The 23,364-nt window shown below is 35.9% G+C and overlaps 1 long non-coding RNA gene across 3 annotated transcripts in view; it reads right to left on the bottom strand.

Moving 5' to 3' along the window:
• The window catches only part of LOC139363578 (uncharacterized), a 201,947-nt gene that overhangs the window by 88,487 nt on the left and 90,096 nt on the right, over positions 1-23,364 (bottom strand). For 2 of the 3 annotated variants that reach the window (XR_011624228.1, XR_011624230.1), the window contains exon 2: positions 1,271-1,361. This is a non-coding gene — a long non-coding RNA (uncharacterized lncRNA). Of the gene's footprint in view, positions 1-1,270; positions 1,362-11,747; positions 11,834-23,364 lie in introns of those variants that run through there. The other variant, XR_011624229.1, reaches the window with a different exon arrangement.

Raw genomic sequence — 23,364 nt, forward strand, 5'->3', positions numbered from 1 at the left:
ACTGTGCTGTTAGTACCAGGACAATAAAAAGGAAGAAAATAGAGCATCAAGGAGTACCCACTCCCACAAAATGAATATACCAACATAAACGTGATTAAAAGAAAAAATTCTGCATAAATGCAAAAAAAAGTATAAAATGGATTGTTGTACGGCCTAGAAAATTCATTGGCTAAAAGGAAGCAAGCTGGAAATTGGGCACTTGAATTGACACTCTTGTCTGATTTCAAATTTCTTCAGCAAAAGAAGCTGGACCCCAAGAACACCCTTTAAATATCCCAAGCTATGAATGCTTGCAGAACAGAGAACAGACTTCAGTTTTTCTTTATTTTAGCAATGAAAGAGAAAAGTTACACCTAAAAGTCAAGGTAATTCTCATTTTAAAGGCATACACATAAACATACATAAACTGTATACATTTGCTTTTATTGAAATGCAACATCTATGAACTATTTTAATTAGTTACACAATGCAGTATTTGCCAAAGACAAATGAAATTATCCTTTCTGAACATCTACGTTTTATTTTCTCCCTCTAAGGTTTCAGTTCAAATATGTGACCTTATAAACCACAGAACCCCATGGTTCTCATTTAACTCAGGAAGAGAAAGTTTTAGAAAGTTTACCAGCATTTTCATAGAGTTAATAAATATTTTAAAGCAGTGGATTCACATATAGTTTTATGAATTACGACACTTGAAGCAAATGATTTCTCAATGTCAGCAAGTATTTTTAGGGGTTTTTGATAAATTGTTCTAAAAATTGTTCTAACAAGGCAGTTTTCAAGTGTTATGAAATAGGGAACTTTACCAAGTATCTTCCAAGAGTTCTCCTTGATGCTGTACTTTAAAAGTTGATATGCCCAAACTTTAAAAGACAGTTGAATTAACACAAATAATGGTATTAAATCTCTTGGTTTCACAAAAAAGCAAGTGACCCCAACAAGGCCTTATGCAGCCAGATTTTTTTTAATCCAATTGATTATCATTCAACATACATTGTCTTTTAGATCATTGATATTATATAATAAATTTAGGCATTGCTACATTTAATAAAACAAATGATTTCTTTATAATTGGTAAGATCAATGCCAAAATAATTCACAATAGTTGTTTCACTACTCAAAGGCAATAAAGATGAGAAAACATGTAGTGGTTATGCAGTATTATTTAAATAAAACAAGGAACACTAATTTTCAAAGAACTCAAGATGCTCGGAGATCAGGTTCTCCCTCCCCCCATGAAATTACCATCTCCTATTTCATTCCTCCTTACCTCTTACATTGAAACCACTCCCAGGCGTAGCTGTTCCTCCCTCTGATCCAACAGTCCTGCAGCGTATTGTTTGCCTTTGCTAATGCAGCTTCTGTATCAGAAAAAAAATGCAGTTGCTTCCTTCTCCACTTTTCCGAATTTTTTCTGTGAAGCTTAAATGAAAGTACCATCCCCTCCATGAGACTTTCCCAAATTTCTTTCTCTGCCTCCTGGTTCTGAGGATAAAGCTCCTTTTTTTCCTCCATGAATCCACAACACTTTGCTCACTATTGTCTTCAGACATGCTGGAAATTTCTTTATAAAATATCCTCAATAAAATACGTTTTATCTTTTTGAATGGGGTGGGTAAAACTAGTCATGACAGTCACTGGTTTATCTCCTTTGAATTGCACAAAATTTGAGCTAATATGCATTATAGATTGGACAGGAAAGTGGCAAAGAAAGAAGAGAACTAACATTTCTTAAGCATGAACTTTGTTCATAGTATAAATATCTATTAATAGCTAGGATATGACTTAACAATTAATAGATATTTCATATATATTAACAACTTTAACCCTAAAAATAACCCTATGTGTTAGATTCCATTATGGACATTTTCCAGACTAGAACATTGAAAACCAAGGAGTCACTTGCTTTGCTTAATCCAGTGGTACATCTGAGTTGCTGTTCAAATGATTTAAAGTGTAAATCACCTTAGTGAAGGCTAATATGCAGTATAGCATAGCAATTAAAAACAGGTGTAAGTCAGGTGCAGCGGTTCATGCCTATAATCCCAGCACTTTGGGAGGCTAAGGCAGAAGAATCACTTGAGGCCAGGAGTTCAGGACCAGCCCGGCAACATAGTGAGACCCTGTCTCTACAAAAAAGTTTTTGAAACTAACTGGATGAGGTGGTGCACGACTGTAGTCCCAGCTACTCAGGAGGCTGAGGTGGCAGAATCACTTGAGACCAGGAGGTCGAGACTACACGATCGCATCACTGCACTGCACTCCAGCTTGGCTGACAGAGTAAGACCCTGTCTCGAAAATAAAATAAAATAAAATAGCAAATAAAAACAGGCCTGAGAATAGTATTAGCAAGATGGTAGAATAGAAGGCTCTGGACTCTCCTTCCCTTCATGGACACACCAACCCAATGGCAACAGAGAGTAATTCTCATGAGAAACATAGCAACTGTCTGAAAGTCTCCTGTACCTTGAGTGAGTGCAAAACTACCCACATTAGGAAAAGCTTGGACATACTCTCACCAAAATCCCCACTCCTGGCACAGGGCCATATGGTCAGGAGGGAATTTCTTAGTTTTTTTCCTGAGGAGTGAAGGGTTTTGACCACGTATTCACTGCCCCAACTTTTCTGGCTGATACCCAAGGATATGGCTTCTAACTTGCCTATATTTGAGAGCTAATGGGGCTTGGGATACCCAACATATGGGGGCTGCAAAGAACAAAGATGGTGGTTTGGACTAGCATAAAGTTTTGAGAGGCCCAGGATCTCTGGCCAGGTTGATTATTCAGGGTCTTCCACTGTGCAAGTCCAGTTTGTGAAGAATGGGAACACTGGATATCTTGTCTAATTCGTAGACACCAACACAGAAAGTCAAGAAAAATTAAGAAACAGGAAAATATGTTTCAAATAGAAGAATTAGATTCAAAAGAGGGGTTCAAAAGCAGACTAGATCAAGGAGTAGAAATAATCAATGACCTCAAAGATAAGCTACTGAAAATTAATCAGTCAGATTTTCAAAAACAGAAAAAATGGGGGTAAAGATGATAGCTTAAGGGACATGTAGGACACTATCACGTGGACCAATGTACATATTATGGGAATTTCAGAAGGAGAAGAGAAAGAAGAAGGACAAGACAGCTTATTTAAAAATAATAATAATGAATAAAAATTTCCAATATCTGAGAAAGAACATAGATTTCAAGATTCAGGAAGCGTAAAAGTAGGTGTGAATTTCGAAAGCAAACAAACTTAGGTTTGAGTCCCAATTCTGCCACTTAAGAGCTAAGAAACCTTAGGCAAGTTTATATATCCCATTTACATTCAGCTGCTCCAACTGTGCTATGAGGTCATTATCATTACCAACATCTCAGAGGTTTTATGGAGGGTATTAAATACCGGAAACCATTAGCACAATACATATAATATAATGTCCAGCCCATCTACTTAAAATTATGCCAAGTTTCCTTCTTATAAAACTTTACAAGAGAAGTTGCTGTCCTAAAGAATGATTCATTGTTTATGTTAAGCATGAGGATTTTAAAGGACTGGGATCTATAAAGTTATAGAACACGGGCCATCTTTCTTACCAATTCCTGCCCTATAACCTCCTTCTGACTTCTTAAACCAAAGTAAAAACTTCTTTTAGGATTAAAATAAAGATTGGGGAAAGCAGAATGAAAAATAAGACACATGCATCTCTAAGAGATAGAGCAGGGGGTGAATTTATTTGAACTGGTTTTATGATTTTTGTTTAGCTTTCACTTCTTATATAGTTCTTTGCTCATAATAAGGAGGATTCCTCAGTAATCCAGAAGTTCAGACTTTTAGAACTGCATTTACCATAGGCAAGTTGAAACAGAAAGTAGCCCAGCAAAGAGTAGCCGAGCTCCAAATACAATTTCCTCACAAAATTCTCCAACTCCTAGGATAGTAAATGAGAGGAGACATCAGAGGTTGCCACCATGCCACAAGATTAATCTACCACTAAGGAAGCTACCAAGTTTAATCCAAATCATTAAAATGTGCTCATGCCACCAATGCAAAACCATTAAGCTTGTGAAGCCTGGTTGTTATTGAAACTCCTGAATTATGCCTTTCCATCAGCATGATTCATCCTATTTGACTTCAAGAAAATCCTTTAACTGTTCCGCTCCCTGCTTTCTCTAAGATCTTCCATTTTACTAGGATCTTATGGATCTTATGGGCAATAATGAGATTGTACAGTTTATATCTTGGATTTCTCCTTAAAAGCCACAAATTACATTTAAATATAAAATATGTTTGTATTTTCTAATTATATGAGGTAAGACGAATTTTAATGAAATGAAAAATTACAGATGTCATAGCAAATTAAAGAGAATACTTCTAAGAAGCAGAAAACGTGCCATATTTAAGGATGTAGTTAATAAAGAATAACTAAACTTAAAATGTTTTGTTCTTTCTTTTTAGTATTAAAGGAAATATTTTTAGAAGAAGATAGCTAGTTGGATTTATTCATGTTTATACCTACTTAATCATGGTCAGAGTCTCTTTTTCACTCTCCACTGTGAAATATTCATTTCTCCAAATGCCATTTGAAACATAACCCATAACCAGGCTAAAGCCTTTTCCCTACAATTATCTGCTATATCCAAGTTTAAGTTATTCAGCAGCTATCGCATTAATTATGTCTATCTGTGAAATTATTCCCATAAGTCCTATAGACATTCTTTGAAATAGAGCATTCATTTTGTATTTATGCATATTTTATTATGTTACTGAACATTTTATTAACGAAAAGCAATCATATAAATTGACTTTTATGATAAATAACCTAATATTCACAGGTCCTTCCCATATGTTTGCTTAGTCATGCTTATTTTCATAATGTTATGTGTTGGAGAATAGAAAAACTGCTGTTTATCCACATTGCCAATCTTCTGCTACCTTTGCTACATTTTACTGCTATTGTTTCCCATACAATATTGTATTGTGTTATTTTTCATACAACTTCTCCCTTGAAGCTAAAATGAGGTTGATGGATATAACTATTTTAAAATATTATTCAGTTATTTACAGCATAAAATTAAATTACCAAGAAATATAAAATGACCAGTTGATTCCATCTGGGGGAGCATTTTAGACATACAATGCCTCCTAAATATTTCTTCTACAGTAGAAATGGCAAAAAAATTATATACATGTATAATAGATACATACATTACATAAGATTATACATGTATAATACATATATACATACATATATTTCCACAACCTTTAAAAAGGTTGTGGAAATATATCAAAAGATAAAATTTAAAAATATAAATTTTATTTCTCAGCATAAGCTCTATCAAGTTCAAAACATTTTGTTAAGTAATGATACCAGACATTTGGTCCATCCATAAAGAACTGAGGGTCTCGAAATTTTAACCAAGTCAATGTAGTATTTTTTACATTATTAACTGAAGAAAAATGAGTGTCTTTTAAAGACTTTTTAAAATTAGGAAACAAAGAGAAGTCAGAAGGAGCCAAATCAGAAGTGTAAAGGCTGCCTAATTTCTCACCAAAACTCTTACAAAATTCCCACTTGATGAGAATAATGAGTAGAAGCATCATCGTGGTAGAGAAGTGCTAGTGGTGGCAGAGTTACGAGTTACCCCGGGTTACCAGTGGTATATTCTCCCGGGTCCACAGCAATTTCAATGCTTGCCTCCTCAAAAGAACCAATCCACCCGGCGTGGTGGCTCACGCCTGTAATTCTAGCGCTTTGGGAGGCCTAGGTGGGTGCATTACGAGGTCAGGAGTTCGAGACCAGCCTGGCCAACATGGTGAAATCCCATCTCTACTAAAAATATAAAAATTAGCCAGATTCAGTGGCAGGGACCTGTAATCACAGCTACTTGGGAGGCTGAGGCAGGAGAATCACTTGAACCCAGGAGGCGGAGGTTGCAGGGAGCTGAGATTACGACACTGCACTCTAGCCTGGGTAACAGAGCTAACAGAGCAAGACTACGTCAAAGAAAAAGAAAGAAAAGAAAGGAAAGAAAAAAAAGAAAGAAAGAAAGAACGAAAGAATTCGACTGAGGGGCATAAAGCAGAAAAAGAGACTGAAGCAAGTTTCAGAGCAGAAGTGGAAGTTTATTTAAAAGGCTTTAAACAGGAGAGAAAGGAAAGCACCCTGCAAAGAGACCCAAGTGGGCGTCTGAAGGTCCAAGAGAAAAAATGGGCAGAGACAAAGTGCCTTTAACCTTGATCCTAGGACTTTATAGTCTCCCCTCTTTCCCATGATTCTTCCCTTAAGGTGGGCTTTCTGCGTAGCGCAGTGCCCTCCTTACCTTTGGGAACTGAGCACGCACAGCACAGTGTGTTTAGGGAGTTTTATCCGCATGCCCATCTGAGGCTTTCTTCCCTTTTCCAGTGGCGTGTGACCCGGAAGACCATGTTTGTCTCTTTAACAGGCATGCCCAGGAAGTTGCTTCTCCCTGGGGCCTGCTTTCAATTAGCATTTTTAATGTTAACAGGTGTGGACCATCAGGAGATTGTCTTTCCCTGGCTGCCGAAATACTATTTTTAGAGAGACAATGTGATAATTGCCAAACCAGCACCTGACATTCCTAGTGGGTCTGGGGAAAGCCCTCCCCTGATCTGCTCATTGCCTTTCTAACTACCTGGAATGGTAAGTGCTCTATGTAGGTGTACCATTTTTTATCTTTTATTTCATATTCCCACTGTACCTTTTCTATGTTTAGATATGCTGAGATACACAAATACTTACCATTGTGTTATAGTTGCCTATAGTATTCAATATAGCAACATGCTATACAGGTTTATAGCCTAGAAGCAAGAGGTTATACCATATAGCCTGAGTGTATAGTAGGCTATACTATCTAGATTCTTGAAAGTATATTCTATGATGTTTACACAATGACAAAATTACCTAACAATACCTTTCTGAGAACAGATCTCTTTCATTAAGCAATACATGACTATACTAGTCAGGTATCTTTCTATACTGATTAAAAAAAAGAATTAGTAGGAAAACAAAAGCTAAATCAGTAACTAATTGATAAAGAAACAGCTAAAGAAAGAATAGGTAGGGAAAAATTTTTACAGGAAAGTGTACAGTCTTCTTTTGCATTTAGAGGTAAGAGATAAGAGTAAATATAAATGAATAAATTTTATTTACAGAAATAAATGTTCTGCAACATAAGGAAATATGCATATAAAGAAAGGAAGTTAAGGAACTCAACAACCCATTTTCTATTTTAAAGAGAAGCATAGATAGACGGGCACATTGGTACATGCCTGGAATCCCAGCAATTCAAGAGACTGAGGTGAGAGGATCACTTGAGCGCAGGAGTTTGAGACCAACTCGGGCAACATTGCAAGACCCCATCTCTTAGAAAAATAATTTTAAAAGGCAAAGTTGTCTGCTGAGATAGAATGAATTTGGATATTTACAACTAAGGCTGTGAATTGACAGCAGCACTTTTATATTTGGGTGATTTCTTCAAGCCAATTTGTGACTCAGTGAATAATGTATAGGGTAGGTAGTTGGAAAAGACTTTGGAACTTAATGTTACAGCTCTTGGCATTTCAGTGGTTAAAGTCATTATGGAGGTTCAGGTGGGTAGACAATATATAAAGCCATGAAGAATTGATGGCTCTGGAGAACAAGCAGTTCAACACTGGAGAGCTTCATGATGTTTTGTGGTAGAACTGAAGAGATAGAAGTTGGCAGTGAGTGTTTGGTGTATCGGAATAGAAGACTTTAGAGGTGATAGAACTATGAATGTTATAACTGAATTATGTCCACTCAAAAGTTCACATGTTGAAGTTATGACTCTCAGTGCAACAGAATATAATTGTATTTGGAGATATGGTCTTTTAAAAAGGTAACTTAAAGACATCAGGGTGGGCCCCAATCCAATATGACTGTCTTTCTATTAAGAGGAGATTGGGATGTAGATATGCACAGAGACGGATCAAGGAAAAACACAGGGAGAAAAATGGACATTTACAAGAACTAGGTTTTACTGTCTTAGTATTTCTGGTGTCCTCATAGTGCCTACACATAGAAAGCATTTTTGCAAATTTAGTCAAGTTAAACTAAACAAACAACTCCTTTGCATATAAAAGACAGCATGCTTTATTTTCGTATATAACCACAGAAGTAATACATGCTAAAAGTGCTTATACAGTGGTCCCGCAGTCAACCAGTCTGAAAATATTAAATAGAAAATTCCAGAAATAATTCATAAGTTTTAAACTGCATGCTGTTCTGAGTAGCACGATAAAATCTTACTCTGTCCCACCTCATGCATCCTTTTGTCCAGCAGATCCATGCTGTAGATGCTCCTTGCCCTTTAGTAGCCATTGTGGTTATCAGATCGTCATGATGTTGCAAAGCTGGCATTCAAGTAACACTTATTTTACTCAAAAATGGCCCCAAAGTGCAAGAATAATGATGCTGGCATTTTGGCTATGCCAAAGAGAAGCCATAAGGTGTTTCCTTTAAGTGAAAACTGAAAGTTCTCAACTTAATAAGGAAAGGAAAAAAAAATCGTATGCTGAGGTTGCTAAGATCTATAATAAGAACGAACCTTCTATCCATGAAATTGTGAAAAGGAAAAATAAAATCTGTGCTAGTTTTGCTGTTGCACTTTAAACTGCAAAAGTTATGCCCACAGTGCATAAGTGCTTAGTTACGATGAAAAAGTCATTAAATTTGTGAGCGGAAAACATGAACAGAATCCTGTTCTGACTGAGGGCAATTGGGTTCGGTATTATCTTCAATTTCAGACATCCATTGGGAGTCTTGGAACATCTCCCCTAAAGATAATAGGAGACTGCTGTATTTATAAAGTTTATTATCTGAATTCCTCTTAGCAGCAACGGTAGGCAACAGAGCTTGTAAACATCCAATTTACTATTATAAATTACAATAGAAGAATTGTTTAAAAGATGAGTTAGTATCATAACTGTAAAAGCTATATGTATATTCTTAATTTCTTTTAATGGTAGAGGGAGGAAGAAATACAGAATGATAAAGTGGCATTTTCATTGTTGGCATGTCTCTAGGAACCTATGCCAAAGTAACAAGAAGTTAGATGCTATTAAACACATGCAACATAATATCACAGTAGAACTGTTCATTAGCCAGAGTGCTCAGAGACCGTGTAGCTTTCTGAAGGGTCATATATAATAAATTTGATCTCAAAATTTATAGTCAAAAAGTCCTTGATCATATTAACACCATGGTTTTTTGTCTGTTTCACTGTAATCATGATGGATTTTCTTAAGATGTACACCTTTCATGTTCAGGTACAAATAGTCTAAGATATGATTAATGGTTTGCACTAAATTGGATTTTTTTCCATACACAGGAAAACAATCATAAGACAGACAAGGAACCACATCAACATTCACAGGAGAGTTGCTTTTTCAAGGAATCAGCATAAAGAAAATTATTGGAAATCTGGTGCAGTGTCAAGTTTTTATGGGGGAATTAGAAAGTAGCTGTCTCAGCCTGTCTTTTGGAAATGGAGGTTGCAGGAATTTTCATATGATTTGGATTTTATCATCAGAAGGCATGTTAAAAGGCATTTAGACCCTTCCCATCATCCAAAAGTCAAGCAAACCATCTGAGATCAGTAGTTCCCAAACTTTACTGTATATCAGAATTACCTGGAAGGTTTGTTAATCCACAAATTGCTGGTGCCCAAAGTTTGGATTCAATAAGTCTGGAGTGGAATTGGAGAATTTGCATTTCAAACAAATTTCCAGATGACAGTGATAATATTGGTCTGGAGTCACACTGGGAGAACCTCTGCACTAGATCACATTCACTAACTTACTTCAGCAATTATCAAGTGTGCTCTCTGATTGGAATTGTGCTGGGATATATAAATAATACAAAAAGTAACTGATCTTGAAGAGCTTAAGTTTCATGAGAGAAACAGAAAATAAAAAGGATTTCAATGTACTGTAATAAAATGCTAGGATAGACCAAGACAGGGTGTTATGAGAGCATAAAGGAGTGTCATATTCCCAAACTAGAGTTAGGAATGCTTTCCTAGGAAGACGTCACTTGAACATGGCCTTGAAAAGGGGAAGCTGGGAAAGGCACTCCAGGCAAAGGGAACAGCAGGATGAAAGACACAGATACATGAAGTAGCTAGGTATAGGAAGTGTAAGCAACAGAAGTTGCAAACATACAATTTTATATTATAAATTATAATAGAAGATTTAAAAAAGAAAATGCACATAACTATAAGGAGTCATGTGCATTTTCTTAAATCATCTTAATAGTAATTAAAATATCAAATATAATGAGGTTTTGCATTTCTCTATTATCTCTATACACCTCTATTACATAGCTCATTAGAATATTACTTGATTTTAGGAATAAATGTACCATGCATAAGAGCACCTACTGTACAATGCCCCAAATGGCCTAGAAGATTTCTTTCTATCTAGAAGGACATGAAAGTTATTTTTATATTGCCATCTCAAAGTGAGGAAAAAGTATTTTACCTTGTTTTTAAATGAACATAAAATGATAGTAAATGCAACAAGTGATTGCCTTTTCGGGGCACCTAGAAGTCAATTAATGAGGGCTCAGGTAATGAGTCCTGTCTGTGAAAGCTTTCAGAAGGTAGAAGCTCTACATGGGGAAGTAAGTCACTGAACCCTTCCCTCCTCAGCACCTTCCCTCAGGCTGCCTCCTGCCCTGCTGGAACCCTAGGGGAAGGAAAAAGAGCCTCTTTGTCTGTGAATTTCACTGTCGTCATGGAATCTGATGAAACAGAGAATAATAAAAGAACAGGGATTATATGTAAGTGAGATGCTCCCAGGCCGGAGAAAAGGCAACTCTTAGCCCAGTTCATACCCACATTGAACATGGCGACACGACAAGGGAGGAACTGTGAAACACGCACAAACTGTTGAGTAAAAGGCTCTAGATGTAGCATACTGTATGATTCCATTTACATATCGTTCATAAACAGGCACAACTCAACTGTAGTGGAAGTCAGGAAAACAGGCTATGTCTGGGGAGGGAAAAATAAATTCTTTGAATTTATTACCGGGATTGATTGAGAGGAATCAGAAGGGGAGTTTCTGGAGTATGGCAACTCTCCACCCAAATTCTTTCCCAGAGTGGTGGCTACATGAGTGTGTGTGTGGGGGGGGGGGGGGGGGGTAATTCACAGGTTTTTTTAAAAAAAAAAGTAAAAAAATTAAAAACCTGTGTAAACTTCTCTTCCTCTTATTTGGCCAGAATTTTTGCTCCTGAATATATTGTATGACTTTCAGGTATCACAGCTCACATGAACCTAGGCTACTGTGCATATCATATTTGGGGTAAATGTCTGTTTTCTAGGTGAAGCAGTTAGGAAGCAACTGTTTTAATTCAAATAAGAGATTAGGGCAAGAATTAAGGCAGAGAGATGGGAAGAGTAAAATAGAATAAAATCAAAGGTTTTCAAACGTAGCCCTAATAGGACTTAGTGACTAATTAAAATGGGTTGAGGTAAAATTGTCAAATCACTTCAAGACTTCAGACTTGAGTGACCATGTGACTGGTGATGCTTTAACCAGGATAGAGAAAATCTGAGATGCCAGTTCTCCATTCTAGGTCATGTTACCTGCTAAGCTAGAAATGTGCATAAAGGCAAAAATTTCCTTTTTCAAGGAGACATTTCATTTAGTTGTGTTCCTGCCTCAGTTAAAAAAAAAAAAAAAATGATTGCCATCTATACAGAACTTACCAATGCTTTTGCAACAGCTAAGTAGTGTTCCAAGGAGTCTTGCTTTGTTTAGGTTTTTATCTCTGTATGTTCCAGGTTGACATGTTGACACTAAGAGGTGGGATAATTTCAAAGTTGATAAGAAAAGATGGATCAGAATTGGCCATGGATAAAATAAGGATAGGAAAAATGAATGAACAGATAATGTCATTGAGATAGAATGTAAAGTCACTTCTTCTAAAGATATTGTTCTACCTGATGCCTGAAGTTTCATTACTAGAGATCCATTCTAAGCTTTAGAATTTTCTTCTCCCTGACATTTTCTTTTAAGTTCAAATATTCATGAGAGAGATGGGTCTATCATGTCACTTTCATTTTTCATTGGCAAATTGAAATAAGCATACACAAAATTTTGTGGAAATTAAAGCTAATTTAAATATGATTTTTAGTATAATACCAGGGATACAGCAAGTGCTAACTACTGTCTCCAACCCAGAAGCCAGGAAATAGTAATTACAACAATTTTACAATTTTTAATTCTTTGAATTTATTACCAGTATTGTTTAGTAACTTCTCTGAAGAATTTAAAGAGTGAACAATTGCCATCCTTTTGAGATTATTTGTGCAATATCAGAAGTTGGGGGGTACCAATAATTTGTTCTAATTTCTCACTCATAAAAATATGTAGTAAACTCTTAGCTAATTGGAAATAACTATTCAGAAGTCACATTGGGCCCATATAAAGATAACAACTAAATAAACATCGTATTAGTTTGCACACTGGCAAACTGAAATATAGCAACAAAATCTCTGCAGGGATCTTTGATTCCTACAAAGCCGGAATAAAATGTATACCAAAATTTCAGAGAGTAAAGTAGTGGTTCCAAAAGTTTGCTGCACATTAGCATCACCTAGGGAGCTTTTGAAAATCCCAGTGCCCAGATAACAGCTAATGCCAATTAAGTCAGAATGTCTGGGGAGGAAACTAGGCATAAATATTTTTTTTAAGATACCCAGGTGGTGTTTTAAAATGTGCAGCAAAATTTGGGAACCACTGGTGTAAGGTAACAGTTTTGTATCTACCACAGCTGTTTGGAAAGCATTAGAAGTTGTACATGAAAAGTTTAAGTTGGGAAAAACACGCGAATAATGCCTTGATCCTTTTTCCCACTAATCCGTGACCACTACCCTTCCCAAACTACTCCTTGACAATCCAAAATTATCTGGCTTTGGGGAGAGGAGAAGAGAAGAAAAGAAAAGTGAAAAAGACCAGAGAAGTATCAAAGTATCAGAGAGTTTGCTATCATTCAGCATTTGGGGGATGTGAGTATTCTAATTCTTATACCCTTATTATCTCATCCACAGATCACTTTGTGTTCAACACTATGGGCAGGTATTTGTTGTACCTCCCTGGACCCAAGCAAGCAGATTTAGAAATGGATGAGAAGCCCTTGCGTATTGATAGCTGCCTGCAAACTTAGCCCAAACTGAGCAGTGAGAGGGACATGATTAGTAGTGAGTCAATAAGCCATTCCTTTCTTCTTGGTACATCTCTGGGGTCTAGCTTTCCCATCACTTTCTCAGGATCACAAGCCTCATCTTAGCCTTCTGTTGTCTTCATTGTGCCATGGAATTCTCATACTGTTCTCATTAAAAACTTTCCAGGAGCTTCCCAGGAGATGCAGAGTGAGTTTCCAGTTTTTACATCCCTGAGACCTCTTTCACAGGTAACTATAGTTGACTACTGCAGCATCCTATAGCAGGTATAAAACTAAATACTTAACAATAAAATACATCAGTCTCACATATGTTTTCTACTTTGTGACCTTGAAAATACAATTTTACCTACAAGATAGGTGGTGCCCCATTTATCTATCCTAAATTGATTTGAAATTTAAGCAAAGTAATCAAGAAGCAGACCTTGGTTGAAGAGTTGATGACATGCCAGGCAAAAACAAACAGGTATACAATATGCTGCAGAAAAACAACTGAGTAAAAGAAAACCACCAGTATTTAATATAGTTAAAAAGGTCACCTCTTTGCCAATAAGTCTTACCTGTATATTTCACTTCTATTGCTTATTGCAAGAAGTACTACAGCACATATGCTGTGAGGTTAATAAAAACGTCTCTTTGAAGATGACTGACATGCATACATTATTGCAAACTATATTGGTCAATACTCACAGGCCTGACTTATGAAAAGTTTCTGTTCTGACTGCAGCTTTACATTTAATTCCAGAGAATTTCTTCTGTTTGTCCTCATATACAAAATAATAACTTTTCCTACTTCTAACCTTAAAGTCTGAACATTCTAACTGAATTTTAGTTACTTCACTAATTTACATAGCCAGGCTCAAAATTTTTCTAGAATCATGAGGATATCAAGTGCATGGAATTGGTGTTACATTAACATTTAAATAATTACTTGACCTTTTGGTGTCTCAATTTTTTAGGCTAAAATAGCTACAGATACATAACATCATCTTGTTTGCATCATGAAAAAGACGGTTAAATAGGGAATGTCTATAAATGTTTTGAAAACCACAGATAAAATGTATTAAAGGAGTCCAACATGGATATTTCTGTAACTGCAATTCAGATTTTATCTCGTTTTAAAAGTTACAAAAGTTGCATTACTCTTCTAGGAAAACATTCTAATAGTGATATAATATTAAAATATAGGAAATCAGCATATTTAAATAATATATGCTGATAAGGATATTATTTTATGGTTATACCATTATCAAACAGAGCCACTGAGTACCAAAAAAGTTTATGCCAGCCAATATTTATAATAAGCCAGTTTGCGATTTCTGTTTTTAGTGGCATGTTTGGTTTATTTTAAAGCTTGAAAGAGAACTTACAGTTTCATCTTTGACATATAAAGACCGTGCAAGTCATAACCCTCGTCTTTACAACAAGGAAAAGCTGGACGATCTGAAATTAATGTCTTTTGGATTCAGAGCATTTGAAGTCACACGAAAAATCACCACCAGGAAATCTGAAGAGATAATCCCATTAAAGAGACACATCCAAAATCTTCTTACTGTGAAAAGACACCTCTGAATATAGTAACTAGTAGTAACACTTAAATAGTAATTTTCGTGGCTTACTGGAGGCTGTGTGTGGACTAGCTCCAGAGTAAGAAACTCCTTAGGGCCACAGTCTTAGTGAGATCCTCACAATGTTTTGGAACTTACCTCCAAAAACTTCACCAGATTCTCACAGTGATAATCCTAGAAAGATCTCTTTGGCCCCTTGGGTCTCTGTTAAAGGGAGAGGAAGAATAGTCATTGTGAAATATGACAAGGGGTTTCTCCATAACCAAGGTCTATTGGTCAGGTGAAAAGCCCATTGCCATATTCTACCACAGCTGGGAGAAGAGCATTCCTCCCCTTCCACCTCCCCTAACCCCTTTTACCCTTAAGAGAAATAAAGGTCAACAAGGGGCAGGGTGTCAAAGAACAGGCTGGAAATGCTGCAGCCAGGAAAGGTGGTAGGGAGCAGGGGAGAACCTTATCACTGGAGAAACAGTCAGGAGATCACAGCGCTGATGCACAGACCCACTAAAAGTCAGAAATCTAATCAGAAAATTATAAAATACTCTCCCTCTCCAGCATCTTACTACACACAAAGCTCCAGTATAACAATCGTGGTTTACAACGGAGAGAGCTGTAAGACACGGACTTTCTCTGACAGGGAGAACTTAGGCAAGCCCAAAGTCAAGAGGGGAGACAACAATAACAAACTAGAAAAAATTTGAACTATCTGGCTCTTATGGCTACAGAAGACATTAAATACAGATGAGATCTTTACCATATTAATATATGACCTCTCACTACAGGCCTATTTACCTCAGTTTCTGTTACTCTATTCAACAAATATGGTTTCGAGAAAGATCATGAAGACAAAACCAAAACAGTCTGCAAAGCAGACTGCAAAGCTATCATCAGACTCAGACACAGATGATGTGACATAATTTCTGAAATTATCAGAAAGAGAATTAGTAGATCCAACATGACTGACGAGAGATTAAAGATAGATGAACAGAAACTTCCCAAACTGAAATGCAAGGGAAAAAAGACTAATTTTTTAAAAAACAGAACATTGAAGAATGTGAGACAGTAACAAAATGTGTCACACATAACAGGAATACCAGAAGGGGACAAAGGCAAACAAAGATAATTGGAAAAATCCCCAAACATTTGGAAACTAAATAGCACTGTAAGTAATCCATGAAATAAAAATCTCAAAAAATTCTAAATATTTTAACTAAATTAAGATGTAATGCATATATTAGAAAATAGAGAAGATATAAAACCAATAAACTAAGTTTTCACCTTAGAAAATTTTTTAAAAAGGAATTTAAGCCTAAAGCAAGCAAAAGAAAAAATTATAACAAAAAGAGCAAAATATGATAAAATTGAAAACAGAAAAATAATAGAGAAAAATCAAAGAAACCAAAAGTTATACTTTGAAAATGTCAAAAAAATTGATAAACTCTCTACCCAAACCCAAAAAAAGACACAAATTATCAGCATCATAAATGAAAGAGGAGTCATTGCAACTGATCTCATGAATATTCAACAGCTAATAAAGGCATACTATGAAAAATTCTATGCTCACAAATTTGATGATTCAGATGAAATGGACCAATTCCTTGAAAGACATGAGCTATCAAAACCCATGCAAGAAGAAATAGATAACCAAAATACTTCTATATCTACTAGAGAAATTAAAGCAGTAATTAATAACCTTCCAAAAAAGAAAGCACCAACTTTCTTTCACTGGTGAATTCTACCAAACATCTAAAGAATGATACCAACTTATCCCAATCTCCTCCAGAAAGCAGAAGTAAATGGAGCACTTCCTAATCATTCTGTGATGCCATAATTACCGCAATACCCAAATAAGACAATGACATTACACGAAAATTCCTGACAAGAAAAGGAAAACCAGACCTTGAAACATAATAACTCATCTAACACTAACAGCTAGGTACTGGTGTTATTAGGAGCTGACCTGGCACTCTCAGCTAAGCTGTGGCATTCTTCTGTTAAAATTAACCTCACAGAGCATTGACACCAGATCGGGTAGCTCTAAGACTATAATAAAGTGAAATTATAAAAAAAAAGAAAAAGAATATTTCATGACCTTGGCAAAGCACATACAAAAACAAGATAACAGTGGAAACAGCAAAAATCTCCAACATCCTCCTTATTATTATGAATAATAAGTGCTGTTTTGCCAGTTATGGACTTCCCTTCATATTTATTCTTCCCACTCTCTAGATAAGATGCATTAAAATATTCAATTGAATAATTACCCTGCTTTCTGACATTACCCAATCCAGAGAAAACTCCATTTCCTTCGACCCTCCTGAAAAAAACCTAACACAAACACAAATCCTATAGTAAATTATTCTTAACATCTTCCTCTTATGAAGGTTCATGGTTCACCACGTGTGTCGTTTCTCTCATAGCCATAAGTCAATAAATCTAACTTCATTTGACTATAGATATATTCCTGATGGTTTGGGGCTTACAGATTTGACACAGAGATTATTCATCCCTTTACTCCCAGTACCTTATGGCATTTCATAAGAATTTTTTGAACAAATACATTAAACTCAGATTCAAGTTAGTTCCAGATATCCTGACCATATTTAAAGGCTGACACTGGTGATTTTCAAATTTACAGTCTGTAAAATAATTCAGGACATATAGATACCAACTGAACATAGTATAACAGCATTAGGCAGACTTGAGATATATAATTTAAAAATCATAGTTCTGGGCACCTGGCCATCAATAGCAGTAATGAAGAATAGTAAATCAAAGGCTTCAGATAAAACTCTAAAATGACAAACTTGTGAATATCATAGATACTGCAAAGACAGATGCTGCTACAAATCAAAGAAGCATCATTATCTTGCGTACATTTTATAGAGAGGGCTATCTAAATGGATATTCCCAGGTTCTCACAGTACTCTTTGAAATCACGGCACGGACTATTGCAATCTTGGTGCAATGCCATTTTTACAGTCTACAGATGCACTTAGGGAAGAGAAAATTCATACTTTTTGCTCAATAATAACTTAAGCAGACAGCCAGTCCAACTGATGGCAAAACAGAAAGTGAAACAGTGTAACTAATCTATAGAATATACTTTTTTGCAGCAGTTGAAACTCATATATACACCATACAATAAGTCTCTGTGCCATCTATAGGAGTAATATATTTCATAATTCTACATCCACATCAATCCTTGAAACTCCATTGTGAACTTTTTCCATTCAAGTTGATGGTTAAAGGACAAAATGTGTTCTACATTGAAGTTTGATCCCTACTAAGTCTGGCTCTGATTTGGATGGTCTCATTGGTTATATTGGTAAAAATGAATGATTCCTGTATAAGGTAAAAATGAAAATTATTTCTACTTTTAATTTTTAATTTAATTGTGTCATGCTGTCAACATTGTAGTATAAGGTCATATGTATGTATATTTGGAATTTATATTCTTGGAAGGATATAGCAATATGGACTGATGACACAATGCTTAGTTTACATTATCAATTAAATCGCCCTGTTTCTAACATAAATTCTGTGCTTACTATAATTTGAAGAAATGGCAATTCTACATTATAAATGAGTGCTTTTTGTTTAAAAACATTAAAAGCTGGCAAAAAAGAAGAAAATTTAAAACACCCAAATTTAAACATCAAAATGTGTCCATAGTTTGGTGCATAGCTTTCCTCATTTTCCTTTTCATGTTATACTATTTTTTCCAAAATGGTAACTGCTATAAATGATACTTTGTAACATAAATTTTGACTCAATAATATTAAATACATGTTTTTCATATCAATAAATTATTTTTATACTGTTATTTGAAAATATCAATTCCCTTTATATTAGGCAATTCTTACTTTCAATTTTTAGTTGTTTTTTAAAAATGTAAGACTTCCAGGATGAACAAGTTTTATAAATCAGTATCTCAACATCTGCTTATATAAATTATCCAAAAGCAACAATGAGAATTGATAAAGCAAATGCCATTTTCAACAGATAGAAAAATCCCTAACTTGTAAAATGTGCGTAAGTGTTGCCAAAACAACTGAGGTAAAGGAAGTGGATAGGGAGGGAAATTTTGAAATAAAAATTTAGGGTAAAATTTGCCTTATGTAGCACCTACCCAAAACTTCCATCAAAATGTGTTTTATAAAAGTGAGAGGTTCTAACTGATGATCAAAGACATATCCCTTGGGGTGATATCACCAGGATGGCAGAGTAGGAGATACTATAGCCTTTATTCTCCCACAACACAGATAAATGCAGATAACTACCCAGAAAACAAACCATTATGGTTCCAAGCGGCCTGCTCCACAGAGGACACTGGCATCTTTTGCCACTGAGGTGACTGACAGTCATTCTTGTTGGGGAACTCCAGAAGGAGACATATCGCACACCTCTTCCCTCTGCTCATCCACCAAGAAGCAGCTACTATAGAGTTGTTTCAGGAAAGAAGCCACCACCTCACAACCTCACATGTACCCTGACCGCCAACTGATGGCTGCACCACAAGTGCGTGCACTCCAAATGTGGATGCACCGAACCCACCCGTGTCTCAGATACTGGAGGCTTTGCCATAGTGAGCTTGTTCACAATCTGGGTCAGAAGACAAGGTCTCTCTGAGCATGCCTGCTCTCTGGGCAGTAGCTCACCCTCCATAAAGAACTAGGCCTTGCCGTGACCCTGAAGCCACTGTAACTCTGCACATGCCTATGTTCCCCTTCTTGACTCCCTGGCTGCTTTACAAGCATGTGTACCTTACACAGTGTTACCAGTGCAGCACCAGGAGTTCCTGCACTCAAAACATCAGTACCTTTACCACCTCCATATCCCGGAACTATAGTCCCTCCACACATGCCTGTGTTTCAAGCCTCAGCATAAGACCACACCTTTGGGCATGACTCATCAGACACTGTCGCTACCACCACTGTGAGCAAGCCGTAAACCAGACCCAGTTTCAAGAGAGATGCTCTGAACCCATCTTACCTGGTGGGAGAAAGAGACCAGGAGGACATTAGCAATCACAATTACTGAAGACCTCAAGAATCTTCACTATCACTGCAAACATCCACTGTATTAACTGCTGAGAATTCCTACAATCTGTGACAACACCCATCTCAACTCACAGGGCTACACAGAGAGTACACAGCTGCACCCTCACTGGTGCCAAAACTGCTGTACCGTACCCAACAAGTGCTTTCACACTGCTCTTACATAGAGGGAGGTCTTTACATGCCAAAACTAGCCTATAAAATCTGACAGAGGTGACTGTGCCACCAAGTGCAAACACGTCAGTGTACGTCAACGAGGAACATGAAAAGCGAAGGAGACATAACACCACCAAAAAGACACAATAATTTCCCTGTAGCTGACCCAAAAGAGCCAGAGATACGATAACTACCTGGCAAGTAATTCAAACTCAAAATAATTGTTTTAAGGAAACTCAAAAAAACCTGAATAAAATACAGAGAAACAATTCAGTGTTGTAAAGAAAACAATAACCAAAATAAAAATGTTAACAGAAAGATTGATATTTTTTAAAAAATCAAACAGTGGTTTTTGGAACTAAAAAATACAATGTATGAAATGAAACACATGATAGAGTAAAATAGCAGGATTCATCAAGTAGAAGACTGTGAACTCAGACAAGTTGTTTAAAAATATACAGAAAGAAAATAAAAAAGAATGGAAAGGAATGAAGAAAGTTTATGCAAGTTATGGAATAGCAACAAAAATGAAAATATTTGAGTTATAGGAGTTTAAAAAGAGAGAGAAAGCAAGCAGTAGAAAGCTTATTTAAAGAAATAATAGCAGAAATCTTTCCAAATCTTGGGGAAGATGTAAATATCTAGATATAGGAATGTTAAAGGTCTCCAACAAAATTCAATCCAAACAAGATTTCATCAAGACCTATTATAATCAAAATGTCAAAAAATAAAAGAAAAAGAGAGGATCCTGAAAGTGGGAACAGGAACAAAATAAAGGAAATTATACATAAGCAAGTTTTGATAAGGCAAGCAGCAGATTTCTCAGAAGAAACCTCATAGGCCAGGAGAGAGTAGGATAATATATTCAAAGTGTTGAAGGAGAAAACTTGCCAAAAAAGAACACTGTACATGGCAAAGCTGTCCTTCAGAAATAAAAAAGAGATAAAGGTTTTCCCCCCAAAAAAACTGAGGGAGTTCAGTAACACCATACCTGTCTTACAAGAAGTGCTAAAGAGTTCTTTAAATTGGAAAAAACCTGAAAGAAAAGGATGCTAATTACTAACACATAAATGTATGAGAGTATAAAGCTTATAAGCAAAAGTAAATGCATAGTCAAATTCAGAACACTTTAATATTGTAATGGTGATATGTAAATTACTTATATCTTTAGTATAAAGGTTGAAAAACAAAACTATTAAAAGTAATAATAGATTTAATAATTTGTTAAGGCATATTCAATATAAAAGTAGTAAATTGTGACATCAAAAACATAAGATGAGTTAGAGGAGGAAAAAGTATACAGTTTTATATGCAATCAAAGTTAAGTTGTCAGCTTTAAAAAGTCTTTTAAAATGATATGATGTTTTATGTACGCCTTATGGTAACCACAAAGCAAAAACCTATAGTAGATATACAAAAGATAAAACTTAAGAAATCAAAGCATATCACTAGAGAAAATCACTTAATCACAGAAGAGGACAGTAAGAAAGGAAAAAAGAAACAATGGCTCCATAAAACTACCAGAAACCAATTAACAAAATGGCAGCAGTAAGTCATTGTCTATCAATAATTACCTTAAATGTTAATGGATTAAATTGCCCAATCGAAAGACATAAAGTGGCTTAATGGATTTTAAAAACACAATTCAACTATCTGCTGCCTCCAAAAGACTCACTTCACCTGTAAGGACGTACATAGAAGCAATGGAAAAAGATATTTATGCACATAGAAACCAAAAGAGAGCAGGTGTAACTGTATTTATACCAGAAAAAAATAGACTTTAACTCAAAAACTGTAAAAATAGACAAGGTCATTATATAACGAAAAAGTGCTCAATTCAGGAAAAGGAGAGAACATTTGTAAATATATATGCACCCAACACTGGAGCACCTAAATGTATAAAGCAAATATTAATAGATCTGAAGGGAGAGATGCACTGTAATACAATAGCTAGATAATTTAATACTTCACTTTCAGCAACGGACAGATTATTCAGAGAGACAAACCAGTTAAAAAACCATTGAACTTGTACCACATTTTAGACTAACTGGACCTAACGGACATATGCAGAACAGTCCAGCCAATAGCAACAGAATACACATTATTCTCAAGCACAAATGAAACATTCTCCAGAATAAATTATATGTTGATCCATAAAATGAATCTTAACTGATTTAAGAAGACTGAAATTATACCAAGTATCTTTTTCCAACCATAATGATATGAAACCATAAATCAATAACAGGACAAATTTCAAAATGTCACAAATACATGAAAACTAAACATGCTCCTGAACAACCAGTGGGTCAATGAAATGAAAAAAAAAAAAAAAATTAGAAAAATCTGAGACAAAGAAAGTAGAAGCAAAACATACACCAAAATTAATGAGATACCGCAAAAGCAGTTCTAAGAGGAAAGTTTATAGCAATAAATGCTTACAGGACAAAAAATTCACAATTATTTGGTTAGACAAAAAAGAGAGAAGACAAAATCAGAAACAAAAGAGAAGACATCACAACTGATACCACAGAAAAACAAAGGATCGTAAGAGGTTACTAGGAACATGAGTACACCAAAAAATTGAATAACCTAGAAAAACAAATAAATTTCTAGCTATATACAACCTACCAAGACTGAATCATAGAGAAATAGAAAATCCAAACAGAATACAAACAAGAAAGGTGATTTAATTCGGAGCTTGCAGTGAGCCGAGATCGCACCACTGCACTCCAGCCTGGGAGACACAGCGAGACTCCGTCTCAAAAAAACAAAAAACAAAAAACAAAACAAAAAAAAAGTTTCCCATCAAAGAAAGAACAGGACATGATGGCTTCACTGCTGAATTCTACTAAACATTAAAGAAAAACTAACACTAATCTTTCTCACACTCCTCCAAAAAATTGAAGAGGAAGGTATACTTCCAAACTCATATTACGAGCCCAGCATTACTCTGATACCAAAACCAAACGAGGTTATTACAAGAAAAGAAAATTACATGCAATATCCTTGATAAACATAGATGCAAAAATCCTCAACACAATACTAACGAACTGAATTCAACAGCACATTAAAAGAATCATTCATCGGCCAGGCACGGCGGCTCATGCCTGTAATCCCAGCACTTTGGCAGGCCAAGGAGGGCGGATCACGAGGTCAGGAGATGGAGACCATCCTGGCCAAAATGGTGAAACCTCGTCTCTACTAAAAACACAAAAAATTAGCCGGGCGTGGTGGCAGGTGCCTGAACTCCCAGCTACTCGGGAGGCTGAGGCAGGAGAATGGCGTGAATCCAGGAGGCGGAGCTTGCAGTGAGCCGAGATCTCGCCACTGCACTCCAGCCTGGGCGACACAGTGAGAC

Source organism: Macaca nemestrina, chromosome 6, assembly GCF_043159975.1.
Source record: "Macaca nemestrina isolate mMacNem1 chromosome 6, mMacNem.hap1, whole genome shotgun sequence".
Taxonomy (NCBI): Eukaryota; Metazoa; Chordata; class Mammalia; order Primates; family Cercopithecidae; genus Macaca; species Macaca nemestrina.